General features: G+C 36.9%; 1 long non-coding RNA gene across 1 annotated transcript; it reads right to left on the reverse strand.

Annotated features, from left to right (window-relative positions):
• Positions 1 to 825: 825 nt before the first annotated feature.
• Positions 826 to 10,632, reverse strand: LOC125925496 (uncharacterized). The gene is made up of 2 exons (XR_007458845.1): positions 10,367 to 10,632; positions 826 to 1,035 (listed from the first exon to the last, which is right to left on the reverse strand). It is a non-coding gene; the product is annotated as an uncharacterized LOC125925496 (long non-coding RNA).
• Positions 10,633 to 12,766: the final 2,134 nt, after the last annotated feature.

The following is a 12,766-nucleotide window of genomic DNA, read 5'->3' on the forward strand; positions in this document are numbered from 1 at the left end:
CTGTATGATTGGAGGGGACATATTGAGTATTTCAGCCTAGCTGTTTGTTCCATTCCAACAGAATTTCCAAACATTAGGTGGCAAGAAGAGACCATCCCTGCTATGCCTTATTTGAATTGCTAAACCACAAAATCATGGGATTGTTTTATTCCCCTAACTTTTGAAATGTTATACAGCAATAAATAATCAGAACATTCCTGTATTCACCAGTACTTTTCTCAGTGCTGGATTTATAACAATGGATAAAATAGACAATATTCTGCTTACAATTGATTTGTGAGAAACAGAAAAAATATAAGTATCATAATAAGTAGAAAAGATTTAATTTCAAAAATAAGTTCTATAAAATGATACATACATATATATGTAAAGGTAATGTGTACCACAAGGTAATATGATATTGAGTGCTTTTGAGGGAAAATGGTAAGTTAAGATGGAAGATTATGACCAGATTTTCTGAACAGATAATTAAGCTGAGATATGAATGATGATGAAAGTAGCCAGCCATGGAATATCTTTATGGTTCAAGAAAGAAGGAACAGTAAATACAAAAATCCTCAGGTGGGAATTACCTTGACATATTTCAGGAGCAGAATAGAAGCTAAATGGTAGGAAAGGCAGGGGGGCATTCAAGATGGGAACAGACAGGCAGATGGGGCCTTATGAGCTATGAGGGGAACTTGGTCTCATTGTGTGAAAAGTAGGAAGACATTGAAGGGAGCAAAGGAAAGGGATTTCATTTCAGAAGGTCCCTATGTACACCTCACCTAGTTTCCTCATTATTAATATCTTACATTACCATGGTACATTGTAAAACCAACGAAGTAGCATTATTAGCACTTTTTTATTAACTATAGTCCAAACCTTATTTGGATTTTACCAAATTTTCCTTTGCATTTGGTTGCTATGTTCTTTAGTCTCCTCTGGTCTAGTCGTCATGTGTCCTTAGCTTCCTCTGGTCTGTTAGTATCTCGGACTTTGTTTTTCATGACCTTGACAGTCTTGAGGAATGATGAATGGTTTCCATTCTGGTTGCTATGTGGAAAATGGATTGTAAGAACAGAAATGTGAAAGTAGGAAGAACAGAACAATGTAATCGAAACTATAGGGATAAACTGTCTCCTTTTGTATTAAGTCTTCCATACCCAAGGTATAACTTACAACACATCTCAATTCAAGAGCTCAGTAGCCATATGAGATAGCATAGCTGTAGAATACTGGAGTTGGCATGCTCTAGAAATACCACTTTCCCAAAGAAACAACAAAAAACAATAACAAAAACCAAACCTTTTATTAAGAGTATAATATTTAAAAAATTTAGATATTCTAGAAAGTGATAACCAAAAAAATTCACTTCTGGCTTATTTAACAGGGTCAGGCACAGTGATTTTTACAACTCATGTTCTTTTAGAGACTCTATCAGTCCATTGGCATAAGACAATTAGTCTTTCCCTAGGGATAAGTCAATTTGACAGGAAGAAACTAGTACATGCCAGAATTCTAAAGCAATATGCTGTGGTTGGAGTCTATACTGTAAATGTAAGAAAGAAATGTGATGTAACATCTCTACAGAGAAGCAGGCTTCCATGTATGGAGTTTCCGCTTGGTTGAAAAAAGGAGAAAGGATTCAAACACATGTAGGGACATGAAGACCTCAAGTTTCAGACTGAGTATTAGAGAAGAGTGCCTCCATATCCAATAAAACTGAGAAGGCCCTCTATTCCCTGTTCTAAACGATCTTTCTTCCTATGATTAGCAAATATAGATTACAGCACTTGAACTCTTCTAGTAAAACAGAACTTGGCATGTGTACATCATGGTTGAATATATTCAACTCCAAAGGGTAATAGAGTAGTCCCTCCTTATCTGTGGGCGATATGTTCCAAGACCCACAGTAGATGCCTGAGATCACAAATAGTATTGAATGCTATACACATATTACGCTTTTTCCTGTACATATGTAACTATGATAAAGTTTCATTTATAAATAAGGCATAGTAGAAGATTAGCAATAATAACTAATACTAAAATAGAACAACTGTAACAATCTGCTGCATTAAAAGTTATGTGAAGGTGGGGCACCTGGCTGGTTCAGTCGGTAGAGAGAGCATGTGGCTCTTGATCTCAGAGTTGTGAGTTCAAGTCCCACGTTGGCTGTGGAGCCTACTTAAAAAAATAATAATAAAATAAATAAGTTATGCTAATACGATCTATTTCTCTCAAAGTAGCTTACTGTACTGTACTCACCCTTCTTGTGATGATGTGTGATAACATGCCTACGTGACAAGATGAAGTGGAGTGAATAATGCAGGCATTGTCATAGAGCGCTAGGCTACCACTGACCTTCTGACAATATGTCAGAATGAGGATCATTTGCTTTTAGGACCACAGTTGGCCACATGCAACTGAAACTGGCTAAACTGAAACCATGGATAAGGGGGAATACTATATTATGAATTAATACTCACAAGGACTCACAGCAAGTCATGTTACAGCAGTGGAGTAATAAAATGATGCAAATGGAATGGGGGGACAGTGAGTGATATACCAAGAGTAGAAGACCTAAAGAATTAGTCCTAACATCTTCTCAGAACTTTTTACATGGGTAAAGATTATTGAGGACCGCTGAAAGTTTTTGTATTTGCGGAGTATCTTGATTACTGCATTAGAAATTAAAGCCAAGACATTTAAAATCTTAAATAATTTACTTAAATTAATAATATACCCACTACATTTTAACGTGAATAACATTTTTTTTGTTCAGTAACTATATTTTTATAGGTATAATGAGAAGGATGGGATTGTTTTATGTTTTTACAAACCTCTTGATTACTGGCTTAATAGAAAATAGCTAGATTTTCACATTTGTTTCTTCCTTTACTCTGTTGCAATAAAGGTGTTGTGCAATTTTTAAAAAAGTCTACTGAACAGTTGTAAGAGAATGAGAGTGAAAAACACTAATACTGTCTTAGTGTTATTCTGAAAATATTTTTGACTTCGTGGGCCATCTGCAGAGGACTTCCAAGAATTCATAAGCCACACTTTGAGAACTACAGGGCTAAAGGAATTGATTGGTTGGGATGGATGGTTGTAGCTGCTGCTGCTGTTATTCTCACCAGATAAGACATTGACAAAGGTAAATGTGGTGTTCCTCACCCTTTTGGCCATAGCTTACCCTGTTCAAGACTACAATATTCCTTAAACACCGAAAGAAGAGAAAACACATCATATACCATATAGATAGGCCAACCTGGGTATTTGACATCTTCACTTTATATTATTTATTTACCTAAATACTCTGAATCGTTCTTTCTACTAGCAGAAATTGTTAATATCCATTTTTACAAAAGAGGATAGTGAAGTTCAAGATGGTAAATAACTTTACTTGGCATGTACAACTAAATAATACCAGCGATGAATTCCCCAAGGCTATGTTTTTTCTATAGTATTTATGCCTTCCCCTTAAGCAATAATTATAAAATACAGCAATAATTAAGAATTATGGGAAAATGAAGATTAGCTGTGAACATAGTACAAATTGGGAAATGAAATGACTTGAAAAAAGTCTGTTGCAAGGAAGTTACAAATAAATAGGAGTCCTAGGTAAATGTGAGGAAAACAGACTTTTGTTTAAACTGCATAATAACAAAAATGTTAGTATCTACTGAATAAAACCAAGGCTTATAGGAAGAGTGTCTTCTGATTCAATTAAGCAATAGAGAATAACAGACATCAGACATACTCTGTGGAATAAAGAGGCTTTGTTTTTGAAGGAAGGAGGAAACTCAGAGGTTGTCAGCCTGAGGCATGGCTGCTGGAAGACATAGACGTAGACACTTGGGTGACCAGAGTCATTACAAGGATTTTTAGAGTCAGCTCTGTGGCTGATCATGTATGCAATTCATATGAATTCTATTTCAGTAAACCTATAGATGTCTATAAATAGTTTTTATGAAGTTTTTTTTACATAAAATATAAGATTTAAAAGTGTATGACTTATCTCATTTCATTTTTCTTGCTGCCAGGTTCACTTTATTTCTGCATAAAATGGTGACACCTTGGGTTATTGGGTTAGTTTTTCCTTTGTAAATAACTCCAGTACTTTCCCCTGATAGGCAATTCAGATTATTACTTATGAGGGCCATCAAACTGCAGATGCATTTAGCTGCATCAAAAATAAAATACCCATTGCCTCATGATTCATGATATGTCCAGAGAGCTTAAATATTTTAGTGTGTATAATATATTTTGTCACTGTAAGTCACTTTCACAACTGACTGTGCAAAAAGTTATTAGCTGCTTGCCAATATTTTCTCAAATTTGAATTCACCTGCATGTCATTTGCCAAACTGTTTCTGAGGCTAAATAAGGAATTGCTATAATGTGTATAAGAATTAGAGTACATCTAATGTTACATCCAACTGAAATAAAACATGTCTATAAAGCTGGGGCTTTTGTTATCATCTTATAACCACACATGGCATAAAGATATTACTGTGTCACACTTATCTATCATCATAATAAAATTCATTTAATTCTCCATTCTGGAGATCAACTGATGGGGTAATCAAAGGCAAAGCAAAACTATCTGGGTTTATGTGGGAGCGAGATAGAAATTCAACCCTTAGGACAATGGTATCTGCTAGGGATGTTTCAGTCCCTTTAAGGAGAGGAAGAGTGTACTGTTCATAGTCCAAGGGAATCATCAGTTTAATTATCATGTCTATTAGTTTCCTACTGGCACTGTAACAAATTACCACAAGCTTACTGGCTTAAAACAACACAGATCTGTAGGTGCCTGGGTGGTTTAATCGGTTAAGCGTTCGACTCTTGATTTTGGTTCAGATCAAGATCTCATGATTTGTGGAATCAAGCCCCAGATCGGGCTCTTCACTGACAGCACGGAGCCTGCTTGGGATTCTCTCTACCTCTCTCTGCCCCTCCCCCGCTCTCTCTCTCCACAACACGAATTTTTTATCTTACAGTTCTGGAAGTCAGGAGTCAAAAATGAGTCTTAAGAGGTTAAAATCAAAGTGTGTGTTCCTCCTCAAGGCTTCAGGGGAAAATCCGTGTCCTTGCTGTTCCTAGTGGTAGAGGCTGCCTGCATTTTCTGGCTCATGGCCCTTTCCTCATTATCAAGTACATCACTTCAACCTCTGCTTCCATTACCACAGCTCCTTTAACCTCTCTCTTAAGAGGACCCTTATGATTACATGGGACCCACTCAGGTGATCCAGGATAGTCTCACTATCTCATATGTAATCAGATTTGCAAAGTCCTTTTTGCCAGTTACAGTTACATAGTCCTGGATTGTGGGAATCAGAATGTGGACATCTTTGGAAGCCATTACTCCGTCTACCACACCAAGGGACTTGATTATCGACTCTGTCACACATATTTTAATGTGCCTATCAAAACTTTTTTGAATGCTTACTTTGCCAGGTACTTTGCCCTCAAGCAGCCTACAGTCAAGCCTCTTATGACAAGTCTAATGGACAATTCAGTTACTTTAATAGATATAACTAATAAGCATAGAGTGGTCTAGGAGCATATTGGAGAAGCAGTCGACCTAATCTGTGGGGCTTGCGAAGGCTTTCTGGAGGAGTCCACATCAAAAGGCAAAGCTGAAGGATAAATGGTAAGTGGTCAGTTAAATTGTATGTGGTGTAAGGGAGAGAAGCACCTGAATCCAACCACCTAAGCTCCCATGTCTATCTGGCTTTAGACCCCCACATCCATCTAGGATCCACTGCTCCTAGCCTTGTTTTAGTCCCTCATGTCCTTCATAAAACCATTGACCATACAACCTGTCTTAAAATTAATGCTTCACCATTATAACATCTCTTTTGCATCCACTCATAACTCCTTTACTTCTCGCCTCATTTTTGTCAAGTCTACAACATAATGTTTATTCCAATTTTGTGACATTTCGGTACTGTAGCTATGCTGCTGAGTAAGGCAGGTGAAAAGCATACACATATACTGACAATCTCTCTTTAAATTTATAACCTTAAATCTTGAGTGGCTCGTAATGCCCCCTGGCAATCTGAGCACAGTCCCCCCAGTCCCATTTCTCTCCTGCTCTCCTGGGCAACTACCTCACATCTCCAGCTTTCCCCAGATTTCCACCAACTCTGTCAGCTGCTCACTCTGCCTTCTGTCTCACTGTGCCAATCAAAACAATTAGAAAAGAACTTCCACAGTCTTCTCTCACCACGTCTATCCACCTACCTACCATTCCTAGGCCTCAGAGTTTCAGGAACCATAATCTCGTCTCCATTTTCTTTTATCACAGATAAACTGTACTTCCAAGTACAATCTTTCCACTTGTGCACAAACTCCCCCTTCCCCTTTCTAACCTCCTCAAGGACATCATTTCAGTGAACCTGGTAACTGCCTCTTGCACTGAAAAATTTTCTTTCTCCCTACTGGAACATTCCCATTAGCATACAAGCATCTTATTATTTCTCTTCTCTTAAAAATAAAAACTCTCTCTTGGTTTAATATTGCCCTCCAGCTATTAACTCATTTCTCTGCTTTCTTTTATGGTAATATTCCTCTAAAGAATACACATACTCCTCTCTCTCTTCTAAATCTCTCTTAAACTTATTCCAAATAGGGTTTTATTCTCCACACTCCAGTGAAATGGCTATGTAAAAATATTGCTAATATTTTAGTAATATAGCTCACACTAATATAACACTACCTTCCAAGCACTTTGTAAAACCATTTAGTAGCTAATCTAAACCACACGACAACCTGCAAGGCAGCTAGTAAAAAGTGGCATGGGGATAAAAATCCAGACAGATGCTTCTGAAGTCCTTCTTTTTAGCCACTACATTATATTGCTTCTCCAAATAACAAACAGCCTCCATATTATAAATAATTGGTCTTCATTTTATTTAACTTATAACAGCATGTTAAAAATATTTTTTTTTCCCCAGAAATTTGTCTTCCATTGGCTTCTGGGACTCCACATTCTGATTTTCCTCCTATTTTACTGGTTATAGCTCTCAAGAGGAACAGGTCAGATAAGCAGATAAAAAATGTCTGGTTCCTTGTCCTTAAGGGTATGATATTTACTTATGCAAGAGGTAGACTGGTGAGTAAGTAATCTCTCCACAATGTTTAAAGAGAGATCAGTTCAAAGTGCTGTGGTGTTTAGAACTAGAATTTACTAACTGTCCTGAGGATACTTTTAAGGAGTGGTATTAAAGCTACATTTTCAAGTATAAGTAGAAGCCTGCCAAGTGGCAAAGGTGGGTAAGATTGTTCCAAACAGACTCAAAGCATGAGAATATAGAAACCTACATATGTTGAAAAATAATAAGAAGTCTAATTTATTATTTTATCCCCGTTTCATTTGATTTTGAATATGTACACCTGAAAACTAGGCTAGCTTGCTAACAAAACAGCAACATGGAGTAGTGGTTCTTTTTAACTACTTTTCAGCCATCTGCACATTAGACTCATCTAGAGAAGTTTTAATAAATATTGTCACCCAGCCTGTGTCACAGTGGCTCATTCATTTAATTTCTCTGGGCTGGGAACCAGGCACTGGCATTTTTGCTCCCCAGGTGAGTCCAGTCTGAGCCAGAGTTTTAAACCATTGTGCCAGAACATAAGCGAGGTGGGGAAGGATAGCTAGAAAGCAAGTCTGGATGCCAGATCAAGTCCAGACCTAAAGGTCTTTTAGCTTGTCTTGAAGGATGAATTTAGTTCATCCTCTAGACGAAACCAAAGTTTTTATGATGCAATTATGAATTTCATGATGTGATTAAATCAGTGCTCTCAGAACAAAAAAATAACTTTAGAGAATAGCGTAAAGTTGGTAGAAGGACCACTGTTGCAATACCATAGGCATAAGCCTCTTGTCCTAGTTCTCCCCAAGCCTACTATAATGTCTGGCTGATTTGCCAAGATGCTAAATGAGGATGATATTTAGGGTGGTAACTGACTGGATGTACAGCTGAGAGAAAAGGTTAAAGATTTCTAATCTGTCTTAATATAGAGGTCTCACGATGTGTTTTATTGTGTTTTGAATTTGAATTTGTAAATTCTTGGCTAAATCTGGCAGCAAATTGGGGAAGCTAAGACAAATATATTGGAGTGGTTTGAAGCGATCAAATTGCTTCTAAGAGTCGTAGGATTAACTTTGTATTGAACATATGCATCTCCCATTGTTTCTTGCAAAGTTATGTTGGCCAACAGACCAGGTGATCTAGAGGTGTCCCCTGGGTGGCAGTTACAAAAACTGGGGCTTCAGAGGAGCATATAAGCTCTTTTCTGGGAGGTTCTGGCAAGCTGTAATGAGGCTGAGAAGAACACAAAGATGGTGTCCTGGCCTGTGTTCCCTGACAGCTTCTCAGTAGCCTCTAGATGTGTGGTAAACCTGAAGTCTGTCTCTTAAGCTCCAGAACAAGTGAATGAACCTTTTTCACAGAAAGACTTGGGAGTATGTTTTAGTCTGTCTGTCTGTGTGGTGCCCTGGGGGTGGTAACCTGCCAAGAGCTGTGTCTCTGATTGTTACAGTCTCATGGGACCCAGAAATGCAAGCTCTCCCTAGACAGCAAAGCCAGTCGATCAAGGAATATTCCCTGTATGGATCATGCATGCCCACTGGCTTTAACAAGGCAGAAGGACAGTATAGGACTGGGGTGTATCCACTGACTCTATAAAGGGAGAGAGAGAGAGTGCAAAAATGGTGCCCACTGGCATCTCCACCCCGAGAGAGAATCCCAACAGGCACTTGTGCCTCTGGCAGATGCTTTAAGATTAGCAGATAAGTCTCCTTCATACATGGTCTAGACACTTTTCACATTGCTGCATTTGTGCTGGTCCTGGGGGTGAGTGAGTCTATGTATGAGCCCTTTAAGAGAAGTATTTCACTTCCCTACAAGCTTTGGGTCTCCTGAATGTGAGTCTTGTTGGTTTTCAAGCCAGTCACTTGGGGGTTCCTCTCTCCATTGCACATCCTAGGGGTTGGAGTGCCTGATGTGGGGTGCAAACCCTTTGTTCTCAGGAAGAAGCTCTGAAATTTGTGAGATGCCCCTGATTGTGGGTCACTATACCATGGGTGGGGTTTTGGGTGAGACCACATTTAAGAAGTTTTGTTTGATTCTGGGGTCCTTGGGTAGCTCAGTCGATTAAGTGTCTGACTCTTGATTTCAGCTCAGGTAATGATCTCACTGTGTGGGATTAAGCCCCATGTCAGCCTCCATGATAATAGTGCAGAGCCAGCTTGGGATTTTCTCCCTCTCTTTTTCTCTCTCTGTCCCTTCCCTACTCGTGCTCTCTGTCTCTCTCAAAATAAGTAAGTAAACATTTAAAAATTTTTTTAAAAGGTTTTGGATATTTTTAATTGGAGTTATATTGACTTTAATATTTTATTACAAACTGGGACAAAATAAACAGGTTTCTATGTAAATTGCAACCACATTGAAGTTGTTATTTCTTTGAGATAATTCTCAAGTCACCTTGATTTAAGTTGTGTATTTCTCTGAACTCTTTGGTCGTTAGTATAGATTTAGTCTTTATGTTTGTTTTCTCAAGTGACAAATCACATCCAATGTGTGTGACATTTTACCAACTTACCTCTCAAGGAAATTCTCATTTTTAAATTTGTTTTTGTTATTTTTTAACGTTTATTTATTTTTGAGAGAGAGAGAGAGAGAGAGAGAGAGGCAGAGCACGAGCAGGGGAGGGGGCAGAGAGAGAGAGAGAGGGAGACACAGAATCTGAAGCAGGCTCTGGGCTCAGAGCTGTCAGCACAGAGTCTGACGCGGGACTGGAACTTGTGAGCTGCGAGATCATGACCTGATCCAAAGTTGGACCCTTAAGCAACTGAGTCGCCCAGCTGCCCCCCTTATTTTTAAATTTGTTCAAGAACATCACTAAAATTAGTTTTACTTACATTGGCTTCTTGGACTCAGTGTGATCTTGCTGCTACATCTGATATCTTTGATGCTTACCTGCGATTATCATAATCATTATGTCTATGCAACTACCCCTTTTACCTGTGATACTCTGCATGCACAGGTACTTTGGTTAGAAAGAAAGCTTCCCAGGTTCAGTCCCATTTTTCAATATGCAATTACTGAACAGCTTTATAATAACCTCTGAGCCAGTCTTCAAGGACATAAGGAATTTTTATAACTGACTTGGAGTAATCTTAAGTAGGATTCTGAGTTTCTTCTCACATGAAATCCTAAAATTCAAGGTTGATATCAAATATATATTTGTTACCTATTGATGCCCAAAAAGTTACTCTAACAATGGATTCAAGGTTAATATTAAACTTAACTTTTGTATTGGTTATCTACTGATGTCCAATACATTAAAACTTAAAACAACAGAAACCACTTACTACTTTGCATTGTTCCTGTAGATTAGAATTAAGATTCTATAAGAGTAGTGTAGTGGGTTGTTCTGGCTCAGAGTGTTTCATGAGGTGGCAGTCAAGATGTTGGCCACGGCTATAATTAACAACACTTGACTGAGGCTGCAGGCAACACTTGTAAAATGGCTCACTCATATGGCTATTTGCAGGAGGCTTTAGTTTCTACCCAGCTATTGATACGAAGCCTCAGTTCCTCATCATTTGGGCCCCTCCATAAGTCTTCTTGAGTGACCTCATGACATAGTAACCTGTTTCCCCCAGAGCAGTGGTTTGAGAGCATACAAAAGCAGAAACACAATGTCTTTTATGACCTATCCTAAAAGTGACACTCATCATTTCTGCAATATCCAGTTGCTTACATAGGTCAGATGTATTCAGTATGGAAAGAGATTACAAGAGAAATGAACGCCAAGCAATCAGAATCATTGGGGGTGATTTTGAAGTCTGGCTACCACAACATATAAACCAGGTTAGAGTCCTTTTAAAATCCTTACTATATTATTGGGAAAAAAATAAAAGTATATATCCACCAATCAATAATACTACTTTTCTCAATTTTGGGGGAGATAAAGAAGGTCAGTCTATATTGGCTATTTGTAATATAATTGAAACTCACCAATTGAAAAGGTCCAGTTTTTCTGATTTAAATTGATTTTCTTCATTGTAGGGCTAGCATAGTCTCATATTTCTTAAATAGTACTCAGAACAAACATTCTAAAAACAGTTCTTATTAGATTGTGGGCTCCAATTTAGACAAATTAGTTCCCCCCACTCCCCCGCTCACAACCAGGTTTTCATTTCCAAGTGAAAAAGTACAATTATAATCTTTCAGTTTAAATAATACAGTAAGCTTATTCTTTAAAATATTATCATTCAAGGTTATCACTGTGCATCTAGTACTTTAAATGCATTATCCTCCTGTCACAAAACTAAACTTAACTCATATAAGTTTAGACATTTTATGCAGCTACACAGCCTTATGACCTCAGTAAAGAATAATAAACCGTTTAGGTTACAATCTTATGACAGCCCCAACATTAAAAAAATACAATGATATGTACTAATACATATATGAGTTCTGAAATGTGAAGACAATATTACTAATGATTTTTGTGAAACAATGAGTATATATTTTATAAATATTTATAAATATAAGTATATTTTAATTTTATCCTTTTCTGTTGGTCAGTTTTTTCATAGAAGGACTTAATGAGTAACTTATGCTCTAGGAGTAATTAAGTTCATAAAAATAGAAATTTATTTTTTTTAAAAAAGATACCATTCTTCTTTCTAATGATTTACTTCTTTTAAGCTTTTGTTGTTTTTTCCTTTGCTTGAGCAAACTGTCATGAGAATTCAGACTCCTTTTTGTCTATAAGGGCTTAAGCTTCTGTGAAATAACAGTGCTCAAATTAATGTATACTCATTTTCCTTTTGCAGCTGTACTAATGGTTTTATTATATTCACATAAATATTTGTATCTTATTTCTATTTTAGTGAATGAAAGTATAATTTAAATAAAAAAGGGATGACTATTTAAGCTTGGTGAAAAGTGGACAGTAGAAGATAAAAAAAAAAGTGTTTGCATGATTTAAGATAGCAAGACCAATGGATTAGCAAACACTGGTGCCCGAGGAGCCAAGCATAATACTACCATCCTGGAAAGCTATGTTTATGAGTATTCAGCTCACAGGTGAAGTAGCCGGAAAAAGAAGAGTCCCTATCAGGGAAAATGCTGACAGATGGCAGATTTGCTGATTCTTTTCTCTCATAATGAAGCAGGATGCTCAGCAAGAGTTGCAAGCCAGATATTAATGCATTTTTCATTTACTAAGGCCAATAAGGTTTTACTGCTGCAATGGGTAATGTTTCCAGCTGCCGTTAGACAGCAGACAACTTATTCACATATTAAATTAGATTACTAAAGGTAAAGAAACAGTGTCAGAAAAAAATTAAGTTAAAATAAATCCACAGTACAATATTTTTTAAAAAGTTGCTATCAGAGTTAATTAAAGGACAAAGGCTTTTAAAATTATACTCTAGGAAGACTCTTTGTAGTAAAAAAAAAAAAAATATATATATATATATATACACACACACATACATACATACACATTATATACATATAATACATATATATACATTGTATATTATATATAATTATATATACATTGTACATATATAATATATATATTGTATATATACACACTTATATATTATATACACACTTATATACATTATATAATATATATTATATATACATATACTATAGATATATTATATCTATAGTATATGTATATATATTAAATGCTTATTTTTGAGAGAGATGGGGGGAGGAGCAGAGAGAGGGGGAAACAGAGGGTCTGA

This window comes from Panthera uncia, chromosome F1 (genome assembly GCF_023721935.1).
Source record: "Panthera uncia isolate 11264 chromosome F1, Puncia_PCG_1.0, whole genome shotgun sequence".
Taxonomy (NCBI): domain Eukaryota; kingdom Metazoa; phylum Chordata; class Mammalia; order Carnivora; family Felidae; genus Panthera; species Panthera uncia.